Source organism: Meriones unguiculatus, chromosome 4 (genome assembly GCF_030254825.1).
Source record: "Meriones unguiculatus strain TT.TT164.6M chromosome 4, Bangor_MerUng_6.1, whole genome shotgun sequence".
Taxonomy (NCBI): Eukaryota; Metazoa; Chordata; class Mammalia; order Rodentia; family Muridae; genus Meriones; species Meriones unguiculatus.
The window spans coordinates 141,779,485-141,791,822 of NC_083352.1; the positions used below are offsets into that span (position 1 = coordinate 141,779,485).

Sequence of the window (12,338 nt, forward strand, 5' to 3'; positions counted from 1 at the left end):
ATGGGTACAGATTTCCTGGAAGTCATCTCATCAAACATCTTAAATGGATAGATGTTACAGACTGTAGCTCCAATTCTTGTCATTTCCCCCATCTACAAACAACACAAAAATAGAAGACCTGAAAAATTAAATGACTTTTCTTATTTTAGATATTATCAGTGGAGCCTGAATTCGGCCTCTTGACTTCAATCTTAAGTCAGTCTGTCACCTGGGCTGCTTGTAGCATTTAGCTCTGCTTGTTTTTAAAAAAACATAAAGAATGTTTCAAAGGAAACACTTCATGGATAAAAGACAATTTATGCACTAATTTTCCTACTCTGTGCTTCTTACACCCTAAACTTTTGACACATTTTGGGATGTTAGGTAGCAGAAAGGAAGAAGTCAAAGTATCCTTATTTGTAGACAAAATGATTCTATATATGAGAGACCCTAACAACTATACAAAAAAAAAAAGAGGAGTTAGATCTGACAAACTGTCTTAGCACAAAAAAGGTATAAAATTAAAACACATACACACAATCAGTAGCCTTTGTCTATACCAAAGACAAACATGCTCAAGAAGACATCAAGGAAATAACCACATTCACAATTGCTTCAAAAGCAAAACAAAACAAAGCATTTTGAAACAAATGTAACAGAAATATAAAAAAATAATCTTAGTATTCACAAAAAAGTAAAAAAGATACCAGCGAGCCAAGCAATCCCTAGCAAAAGAATAATACTGGTGATATCAATATTTGTGATTTTGAGCTACATATTGTGGAGCCATAGTAACAAAAGCAACATGATACTGGTACAAAATTACAAATGTAGATCAATAGAAAAGAGTCAAGGATTCTTATAAAAATCCCTTCCATCTGTTTTTTTTTTACAAAGATGTCAACATGTACAATGGAGATATGGTAGTTTCATTAGCAAAAAAAAAAAAAAAAAAAAAAATCTGATTCAGGAGACCATTGCCCCCAGGGGCGAGACATGCTCCATGTAAATTGACTAACTCCATGTTTTGCTCCACTCAACCGGGCTGTCAATGAAAGTATGCTGGACTTTGTGTCACTAGCATACAACATGAGAATTTTTCCTGTGCTGCAAATCTGTCTAAACAATTGTCTAGCTATATTTTAGGTAATTGGACTGGAGAATTTGATACTACGATGGAGCAGCTGAGAGTGACCATTATCACAGTAAATTCTATCAGAGTGGACGCAGGACTAGCCACAGGATTATCACCATGGATTGCTGCAGCCATGAATCATCTGAAGGAATGGGCGGGCAGGGGAGCGTTAGCAGGCCTTCTGGTGTTGGTCTCCTTGGTTTGCCTGTGGTATATATGCAAGATTAGAGTCTCACAACAGCGTAATGCAGCCATGATCATTCAGGCCTTTACAGCAGGACAGTCTCCCCAAGTATGGTTGGCTACCATAAAAAGCTAAAATGTTATGCTCAGGATGCGGGGCTAAGCACTGCACTCAGGGTCAGCCGCTTTCGACCCAGAGAAGAGCAAGTCTGATTGCATGCGGGTTGATGCCCCAGGTCCCGCCTCTGAGAAAAAAGTATCGAACGGGTCTGATGCTCTTTGGGTGGATGACACCTAAATGAACATCAGTACAAAGTCCCAATTTATTTCTAATATCAGAGATCAGACCTCTACTCTTGCCTGATGCATCTAAAACAAAAAGGGGGAACTGTAGAGAGCTTCGTAATGTCGCGCCTTAAAAATGGAGCTGGTTTCCGCCTTCCACCTTCCCAATGGTGAGTGCTTTCTGTCACAAACAACTCCACATTTGGCTAAGGCTGAGGATCTGGCTTGCTTCCATGTATGTGGACCTATCTGCATTGCCCACGTGGTACGCTGGGGTTGGCTACCCAGAGGCTATTTAAGCTGTGGGCTGGCTTTCCCCAGGGTCCGATGATTGTTCAAGGTTCCTGAATAAACTGCAATGAAAAAAAAATCTGGGAAACCTGGGTGTACACCCAAAGAATGAAACTAGATCCCTATCTCTGTACAAAAATCAATTCCAAATAAAGCAAAGAACTTTATGTAAGATCCAAAAGTCTTAAAATGTTGGAGAAACACATATGGAAAACTTCCAGATATTGGCACAGGCAAGAGCATCCAAATAAAACTCCACTTGCTTGGGAAATAATGTGAAAAAATTGACAAAGGAAACCCATGAAATTAAAAAGCTTCTGAACTGCAAGGACAACAGTAAAAACACTCAGATCTTTGCTAGCTGTAAATTAGATGGAGGACTGATATCTAGAATACACAAAGAACAAGAGAAAAAACTAAATAGCAAGGAATCAAGCAACCAAGTCAATAAATTGTCCAGTGAAATTAGCAGTCAAGTATCAGTGTGACATATATATAGGGTTTGATGGGCTGCTGAGCAGTTGAGCACTGATTGCTCTTCCAAAGGATCCAAGTTAAATTATTTGCACCCCCATGATTGCTTACAACCATCTATAACTCCTGTAGCAGGACTATTCTGGCCTCCAGGCATGCAAATGATACATGGACATTCATGCAAGCAAAACACTCATATATATATATATATATATATATATATATATATATATATATATATATGATATGTGTGTGTGTTAAAAATAATTTTAAAATGAGAGATAAAATGGCAAATAAGCATATGAAAATATATTGAACAAGTCATCAGGAAGATGCAAATTAATCAATATTGAGGTTCCATCTCACTCCAATTAATGTCTATCAATAAGAAAAACAAGTGACAACAAATGTTGACAGAGATGTGAACAAAAGAGAACCTTTATGCAGTGCTGGTGGGAATGAAAACTGGTCCAGCCACCATAGAAATCAGTATGAAGTTTCCTCAAAATGCTAAAACTGTATGCACCATGTGACCTAGATATACCACCTGACCTCTACCTGAGTGTCTCTAAGTGAGTATACCACAGAGATATGTGCACAGCAGTGTTCAGTGCAGAACTTGTTCATCACAACTAAGTTACAAACCAACCCAGGTGTCCAAATACAGAGGACTGGGGAAAGAAAACGTAGTATATGTATACAATGGACTCTTTCTCAGACACAAAAAGAAAACAATGTTGTTTATAAGAAATGATGCAACTCGCAGTAATCATATTAAATGAAGGAATTCAGTGCTGGTCAGACAAATGTCATATGCCTATGATCATGTGGTTCCTAGACTCTATACAGATATGTAGGATTATGCTATGTATACATAGAGTAGAAGTGAAATTATCTAGGGAAACAAAGGTGACTATGAGAGTGGGAGAGGTGAGAAGGAGAGCAGAGGAGAACATGGTGTGGGGAGTATGTGCTCAATGCGCATAACAGCCCATGTTGAAATGTTTAAACTTTTTTTATAAAGTTGTATATTTATTTATCAAAAAAAGAATATGGCTGAGAAAAAGATCAGACTTTCAACAAATGCATGTGAGAATTATTCATTATGCCAAAGAATAATTTTTCATAGCAGCAATTGAAAAAAATTAAGGGAGAAAAAAAAGACCTAACTATTCTGTACTGTGACAGAGGTGAAATGACAGTGGAGGCAAAAGTAACAATAGTATTCAGATCACAGGGGACCCTCAATTCAAAGCAACCTGTTTCATCAACCCTACTTTGCTATCTCTCAGCCAGTTATTCTATTCTGAAATAAATACTCCCTATTTTGCTAGAAAAGATCAAAAGCCGAATCTCTTTGTTTCATGACAAATGAATGAAGCAGAAGCACCTGGAAAATCAGTGTCCAAAGAAACAAGAGAACATTTTTGCTTGACAGCAGAGTAAGCAAGGGATATAAATGGCATTCTACAGAGACCTCTGTCTATGTGTGGATATTTCAAAGCATCTTCAACTGAAGAGATGAAAGGCTGAGATGAGAAATGACATCTGCTTCCTCTCTGGACCTGGCAGACAGTACTAGGAGAAAAACCAAGGCCCTCAACACTGAATATGAGACACAAAAAAAAAATAGCAGTGGTACCTCGCTTCTGAACATAGGACCCACCTGAGTCACAGCACTGACTTCAGTTTACCTTTTCATCTAACTTCTGAACTATGAGAAGACAATGAAAACCATAATGGTGGGCATAAGTAAGAATACATCTAAGAAGCCCATGACCTGGAGGTGTGTTCTACACTGGAGGTGGTCAAGAAAGAGACAGAAGCTAAAGAGCCAGCTTGTTAAGCACAGTCATATGACACTGACAGAAGTTACCTTTTAAATGCAAGGAAGAAGCAAAAGGTGTGTTGAATGGCATTCCCTTCTATCTTGTGGACTCCATGAAGAAAATCAGTCCCCTAGTTACTCTGTAAAAAGTACATGCAGCTAATTTCTTACCTTCTGAAACAGGAATGATTCTTCATTGTAAACTGTGTTGAGTCCATTGTTCATAACCATGCGGGTTCAGAACTCCCCCATATGGTGTCAGTGGGCAACCCATACATATCTACTTCCACGTATGTGCTGATCTTCTTATCTGATAGGAACTGCCCTGATAGAACCTGCAGTAATACAGACACAGAGTGGGTTAACAGTGGCATCCTTGTGAGTGCTGGTGGCAAGATGTAATGAAAACTTTTGTTGGGGAATTTCAATTAGGATAAATATTTGATATTTTCTTTGGAATTGACTACTCTTTGGAAGCAAAGAGTATTTTGCTTCCAAATTTTCTAGGCAGAAGCTACAAATGTAATTCCTTTTCAATATGTCTTGAAAAACAGAAAGGAAATATACAGGCAAAATATACTATGAAGAAATTGTGCACCCAGCATTGTCACCTAGGTGTTCAGATCTGTGGAATGAAGCAGTGGCTGTAGATATGCCCTGAGATCCCCTCTAGTTCTGGGACTCTATCAAGTTACATACTAACTCCTGAATTATTTTAGAAATCTTGAAAGGAAACACAGAAAAAAAAAGACAAAAGAAAAAAAAAACAGCGTTAGACTCAGAATGCTGGTTTTTAATGACATTAACACTGGTTAGCAGTGAATGTATTGTTTAATTGTAAAGACTGGTGTTAAGTTTTATCTATTATAAAGCTAGGAAGTAACTTCCTTATATTTACTGTCCAAGCAACTATGCCATTTATTTATTTATTTATTTATTTATTTATCATTTTATCTAACTTTGAAACAGCATTTTTTTTTAAGTGTAATCAACATACCCTCAATTATATGTGTTTAGTTATACGATAAGATCAACATTTTGGACCTATGAGCACATCTTTAAAACTATCACCACAATGAAGAATAAGCATCTCTAATCTTCACAGTTTCTTTAGTAATCTGTCCCTTCCATCTGTGTCCAGGCACAGGTCCTGATTTGCTTACTGTCATCACACTTAACATTTTTCACAATTTCACATGAATGTAATCAGATAGGAGATATTTTCTTGATGGTGTATCTCACTTAAAGTAGCTCATAGCTTTTATAGCAAAAACTCAGAATAAGGCAGACATTGAATCCAAGCTGAACTTATAGCGTGATGTTAAACATTTTAACCATGGTTTTCTTCTAGGTGCATGTGGATATGTATGTATATTTACACAGTCTGTGATGAGCAAGGGCATACCTTCACTGAGCATGTGGCTGCAATAACCCCATCCACAGGGGTTTCAGAGAAGGGTTCAAACATCCGATCAGCCGCCTCATGAAATTTGGCTTGAGAAGGTACCTGGCAGGACAGAAGCACATTCTACTGGTGGCTTATGCGATGACTACATACAAGATACTTCTTTTTTTCTCTTTCAAACTTAGGAGCTAGGCTTTCAGGCAGAAAATTCTAATGATCGAAGACAATGACCTTGCCCTCTAGAGAATCCTGAAGAGCATCAGACAATTAACACAGGCCACACATTGTGTGCTGTGCTAAAGGGCAGAAGACCATTTCTTTGCTTGAAGAGGAGAAAAGAGTATATTAACAAAGTGTCTCCTTTGACCAAAGGGCTTGGTTCCTGAGCCCTTTTACATTTAACCAAATACCGACCCCTTTTCTTTGTAGAAAGCAGGCTGAAAAAGAATCCTGCAAAAAGTACTTGTTAACTTGGCCGTGTACCTTTTCTTCATAGCTATATAATTTCATTGCCTTTCAGAGCACACAGCATAGAGCCATGTGGGACTTACTTCAGGCATATATGTGAAGATGACTCAAAGGGAAGGGCTGTCACTGGTGTATGGGCACTCTGGCAGATAACTGTCAGACAAGCATATGTGCAGAGTGTATAGATGGAAGATTGTTCTTACTGCACAGCTGCTGAAAAACTGTTATCTCACTTCATTTTTTTATGATGGAGATTAAGATATTCCACTAGGCAAACCACCATAAAGAACCCCTAGACAGCATCACCACTGGAGAGCATAGAATTCGTGTGCATCGTTCTAGAGGCTGCTGGGCTGTGGTCTCAGCTGAGCTTTTCTTCCTTATAGAATACAAGTTCTGTACTTCATTTCACTTCTCAGTATTTCAGAAGAATTAACATTTTGTATTTCACTTCTTGGTTCACAAATTTTTAAATGTTATTTAAGTAAAAGAGAACAACATTCAAAGCATTATATAACTCTATTTATAAGCATGCAAAAGAATCAAGAGAGGATGAAAGTTTATTCCAGGCTGAATTAAATTCAACTTTACACCCACAGATTCATTTGAAATGAAATGTTCTTCATTCCATCAACAGGAAAGCTATACATACTTGATGCTTACATCTCAGAATAATGCCCAAATGAACATACCCCACTGCCTGTCTTAGACACTAAAACCTCCATTACTGAATTTAGAATGAAACGATCAAACTCTATAGAGCATATATGATAAACTGCATAGTTAATAGTTAAAAGAGAACCATTACAAAATGGGACAGTTTAAGAAGTTGTATATTTGCAAATATAATCTAATTATGGAATTCACTTATTTTTATTCACACTTGAGAACTAGCATACGTTCATCTGTCCTTAATTTAAAATGACATGGTTCCTTTAAAGTTGAGGTATGGAGTCCTGAAACTAGGTGGCAACAGTTTAAATATTACTCACCCACAGGATCCATTATACTCAAATTTTCCTTGATTCAATCGCATAGCTAAATCTGTCAAAAGACAAAAATAATTCAGCATCTCATTTTCCTGGACAGAGAAGAACTTGACAGGATAACTGGAAACAATAAAAGCTGTATTATTCTGGTGTCCAGAGTTCTCTCTCTCTCTCTCTCTCTCTCTCTCTCTCTCTCTCTCTCTCTCTCCTCCCTCCACAAAGTACTACTGACTCAGGTTAGAGTTATGACTCTCCTCCATGTTGAAATGACCTCACATTTAAATTAAATTAAATATCAAGTATGTTTTCATAAAGATTCCCCTAGAGCTGCTCTAAAAAGTAGATTTGGTACACAAGTTATTGTGTACCGAATCGAGACATACAACCAGCTATAGTTAGGAATGTACATTTCCTCACTGCCACAAAGGTCAGGGATGCTAGTGACCCACAGTAGAGATATTAAGAACACAAAACACGATTAAAAGAAGCAACATAATCTGGGTAAGAATCATATAAAAATTGGTGGCTTATCCCCAACATGAGACTTAGAAGTCTCATAATGCTATCCTGGGAGGACCTGACTTACAATTTTTCTGATGTAGGTAGAGAAACATTTTTCTTTCTTCTTATAAGTAAAAACAAAAACATAAACAAAAAACAGGTAACTGAATTAAATGACTTTTTTTCTAGTCTTCTGAATAAAATACAAGGGTGCCCAGAAAATTAACTGTTTTAAGATCATGCTGTCCCTCACCCTGAACTCACTTCCTGAAGCACAGCTTGAGTCATTGATAAGTAAAAGTGGTGGCATCTTTTTGTTTTGTCCTTGCTAAAAACACTAGAGATTCTATCAGGACCTGAGTATAGACTTCTCTAGAAAGGACTGTTGGGAGTCCATGCAGTGATGCATCTGTAAGGAGCTCTGGCCATCAAGAAGGCACCCTGGTGAGAAATACAGCCAAAGGGAGGCAAGTGAGCCCAGATCAAGAACAGGAAGTTGGATGGGGGCCTCCCACAGTGGGGAAGGCTTGGGAAGTGACCTCTTAAAGTGACTAAGAAGAAAAAGTTGGCATTTATTTATTTTACTTGTTTTGTTTCTACCATTTTTAAAGCCATGCAGAAGAATATGTCATATAAAATAAACATGGTTTGTGCCATCTGTCTATTTTTGTGCCTATTTTCATTTTGCTAACTGTAGTCACAATATCATGACCAGAGGCTCCTAAGTAAACTTTGAAAACTTCAGCAATTTGTACATTCGTCAAAAGTTACTATTTTAGAAAAAGAAAAAAGTAATCATTGTATATTGGAAACCGGCCCTTGAATATAGTTTGAAGGACCAAATGACAGATTAGTACCTCTGGCAATACCTAACTCTTTAGATAGCATCTTTCACAGTTTATGCTGTGAGTCTGTGGTTCTATGGTGAAGCACCGCTGCCATCAGTATTTGCTGAATGGCCACAGTGGCAGGGTATTTTCCAAATGAGCAAAGAGTCTCAGTTATCATACAAAGATAGTCAAACTCTTCTCACTGAATTCCATCTCTTGAAAGAAAGACATACACTTGATCCAGAAGGAAATAAAATTAGAAACCATTTTTAGACTAGAAACCATGGCATTGATGGAAGGGATTAAAATTGAAATATTATCTTTTCTTATGGCTTCATTTTGAAGATTTAATATCTTACCATTATGTAGAGCCAAGAAAACAATGTTTTTTCACATGGCGGCTTCCTATAAAAAAATTAAAAAAAAAATGCCTCAAGCGAATGGAGGCAGCTGCAAAGGCTGCCCTGTCCTAGTGTTCTTGTGGAATTTGGGGTCACTGGACATTGGTTCCTACCTGGGGTTTGATAGTTCAGTGAAACCATCTGGCAACCAGCGTTCCAGAAAATCTGAGGCATGTAATTACTGGAATCAACTCAGCTTCCCTTGGGGTAAATGCAGCTCGTTTGTCGCTTATTGTAACTGGGTAATTTATTAAGGAAATCCAAAAGCAGCCTAGATGAACACACAACAAAGAACTAAAACTGGATGTGCAAGATGACAATGACAAACAGGTAGATAACACAGGACAAATCCCATTATTATGATGCTTTGAGAGAAATCACAGTCACAGTGTGGATTCTAGAAACTATTCACATTTGTGGAGATCATCACAGCTGCCACAGTCTTCTTTCACACACATCATTTTATTAGCGATATGATAAAAATTATACAAAAAAAACTATATATTAAAATTATATATAGCTGCTAGTCTAACTGCAAAGACCCCTGCCAATTCTAAGGAGCACCATCCATCCCACACAGTACATTAGGATACTTTACAAATTCAGTCACTTATGCCTTCAAGTAGCTAAGGTCAACTGAGTCATTAAAAGAAGACATGTCATAATGAACATTACACTCTGTAAAAGAAAAGCAAAGATATACTCAGAGACTCAGCCAACAAATCCCTAAAAAAACAAGCAGCCGATACAATTATACCCAGAGTCTTACATCCAAAATCGGGAAGTATTTGTGACTCATGCTGCATGACTGCATCAGTTTCTCTGGGTTTCATTAAAGCTCTGCGCATCCCCAAGCATGGTTGGCTACCATAAAAAGCTAAAATGTTACGCTCAGGATGCGAGGCTAAGCACTGCACTCAGGGTCAGCCGCTTTCGACCCTGAGAAGAGCATGTCTGATTGCATGCGGGTTGATGCCCCAGGTCCCGCCTCTGAGAAAAAAGTATCGAACGGGTCTGATGCTCTTTGGGTGGATGACACCTAAATGAACATCAGTACAAAGTCCCAATTTATTTCTAATATCAGAGATCAGACCTCTACTCTTGCCTGATGCGTCTAAAACAAAAAGGGGGAACTGTAGAGAGCTGCAGAATGCTATGCCTTAAAGATGGAGCTGGTTTCTGCCTTCCACCTTCCCGATGGTGAGTGCTCTCTGTCACGAACAATTCCACATTTGGCTAAGGCTGAGGATCTGGCTTGCTTCCATGTATGTGGACCTATCTGCATTGCCCACGTGGCACGCTGGGGTTGGCTACCCAGAGGCTATTTAAGCTGTGGGCTGGCTTTCCCCAGGGTCAGATGATTGTTCAAGGTTCCTGAATAAACTGCATTGAAAAAAAAAAAAAAAAAGCTCTGCGCATATGCTGAATTAAATGTGGAATCACTAAACAAATTATATGTATCCCAACTGTCATAGTCATTGCTAAGATACATAGTTTTTGATAATAATGTACTTCAGACCAGAAATGGTTAGGAAATATTTTTAACTACTCTTGAATCAGCTTTTGTAGGAAACCAGCTTTTGAATAGGAATAAGGTGCCACAGAACATCAAATCTTATTTCCCCTACCTCAAGGTACATTGTACCCACAGATTAACTTCTCATTCTGCTGCAGCCAGAGATTATACAATATACACACAGAGGATTCAAGACAAATACTGTGCCTCATAAATATTCTTAATATAGTTTATAAAGTAAATAAAGAAGCCTTATGAAAGTATATAGAATGCTACAAGCTAACAAGCCACAGTCTTTCACAGCCACCTTGTGGATGATGCAGAGAATGACAGCATAATACCACCACATACACGGGACTATATATGGTCTATGAATAGAGTCAGGTGAAGTGGATGTCCACAAAAGAAACCGTCAATAAGTCAAGGTGCAAGCCAGTGTAACAGAGAAGCAGAAAAGCTACTGCATTTAACCTGTAGTGTTACCTTCAGCCACATGGAAACCTTGAAGCTTCCCAGGCTGTGTGTAATTGATCATTGTGGACAAGTACGGATGGATATTCATGGTAGCATCTACATATTTATAAGGTGCTATCCATGCCTACTCAGCTTCTACAGTGACCAGGCCCTTGAGCATAAGGACAAACACATTTAAGCTGATGGCTTCAAAGGGACTAATAATTTAGCTTTAGGCACCCCAACTAAAGAGCATTTGCATCTACATAAATTCAAATGTAAACAGACCTTGTTGGTCTCTTAAAGCTTTACTTTCAAAAATCATAGCGCAAAAGGAGATAACCTGAGAACACTCATCTTATCTATTAGATTTTCAAAGGAATTTAAAATATTCAAGAAACTGTACTGGGTTGCACGGCAACAACAACAGTGATAGCAATATTACCAACACACAAGCTCAAATGAGTGGCTCTCCAGCATTAGTGTATCCACAGGTTTTGTAGGTACAAATTGCAGGAGGAGACCCAAATTGCTGTCATTCCACAGCCAGTTTTCAGGTCTTGATGATGGTGAGCTGGAGACCATGCTCTACAATAGAACTCTTCCAGAACTTTCAGCACACATATAATGATTCAGTCATTTTTATTAAAGCATTTACTATTAAAAGAACCTGATAATTTGCTACATAGGTTGTATTGCTTTGTACAGAGAAAAACAAACTCTAAACTATTTTCTGTAGTTCTTGAAAAATCAAAGCAAAATGAACACAATTGACAACAAAATAATGTCCCACAACTGGTCGGTAGTTTGTTGAGAACTTTACAGTTATTTTCCTGAAGAGACTCAATCTAGGAAAAGAAGCAGCTTGTGTACACAATGAGTATACAATGGTCAATTAGATTATTTGTTCATTTTAGCTTATGACTTTATTTCTGCATCTTTAATATCAACCTACTTTCATCTATAAAAGCCTGTAATACAGTCATCTATACACACAACTTGCTTTTGTTTCCATCTTTTTCTATATAGGCCCAACTCCACCCACCATGCCAAATATGGGCAAGAGCCACACCTTTTCTTGTCCCAAGTGTTTCATGATAATAACATCAGTGCTATAAGCTTAAACTGTGATGGATGCCTGCCTGGCTGTTCTAGGGGTCTGCTGCATTTGGGCGAAAACCTTTTTTTCTTACTGAACTTGAAGGATTATGGAATGTACCACTGTGTAACATGAGAATTCCCACTAGTCACAGAGCAGGACTGAGCCCCTGTGTACTAAAATCATTCAGCTAACATATGGAAAACATCAAATCAGACAGTCTGCGTACTGCTGACTCTACCATCTTATGGAAATGCAATCTAGGCTCAGAGCATCCTCATAAACACAGGAGGGCATTCCTTCAGGCTGACAAGTTAGGAAATAAGAAGACACTTCACTCAAAATGCAACAGGTCCACACAAACAGTAAGGCAAGATTTTCAGTGTTCTGAATTGTGAGTGAGAATCCAGGGAACAGGCAAATTTTGCCCATGACAGCCATCAGTCTCGGCATTACACAATAAAATATATGCATAACTATGAATAACATGAAAAACCTTGA

The 12,338-nt window shown here is 38.1% G+C and overlaps 1 pseudogene; it reads right to left on the minus strand.

Annotated features, from left to right (window-relative positions):
• Positions 1–12,338, minus strand: part of LOC110566165 (1-phosphatidylinositol 4,5-bisphosphate phosphodiesterase beta-4-like) — a 43,308-nt pseudogene that overhangs the window by 9,337 nt on the left and 21,633 nt on the right.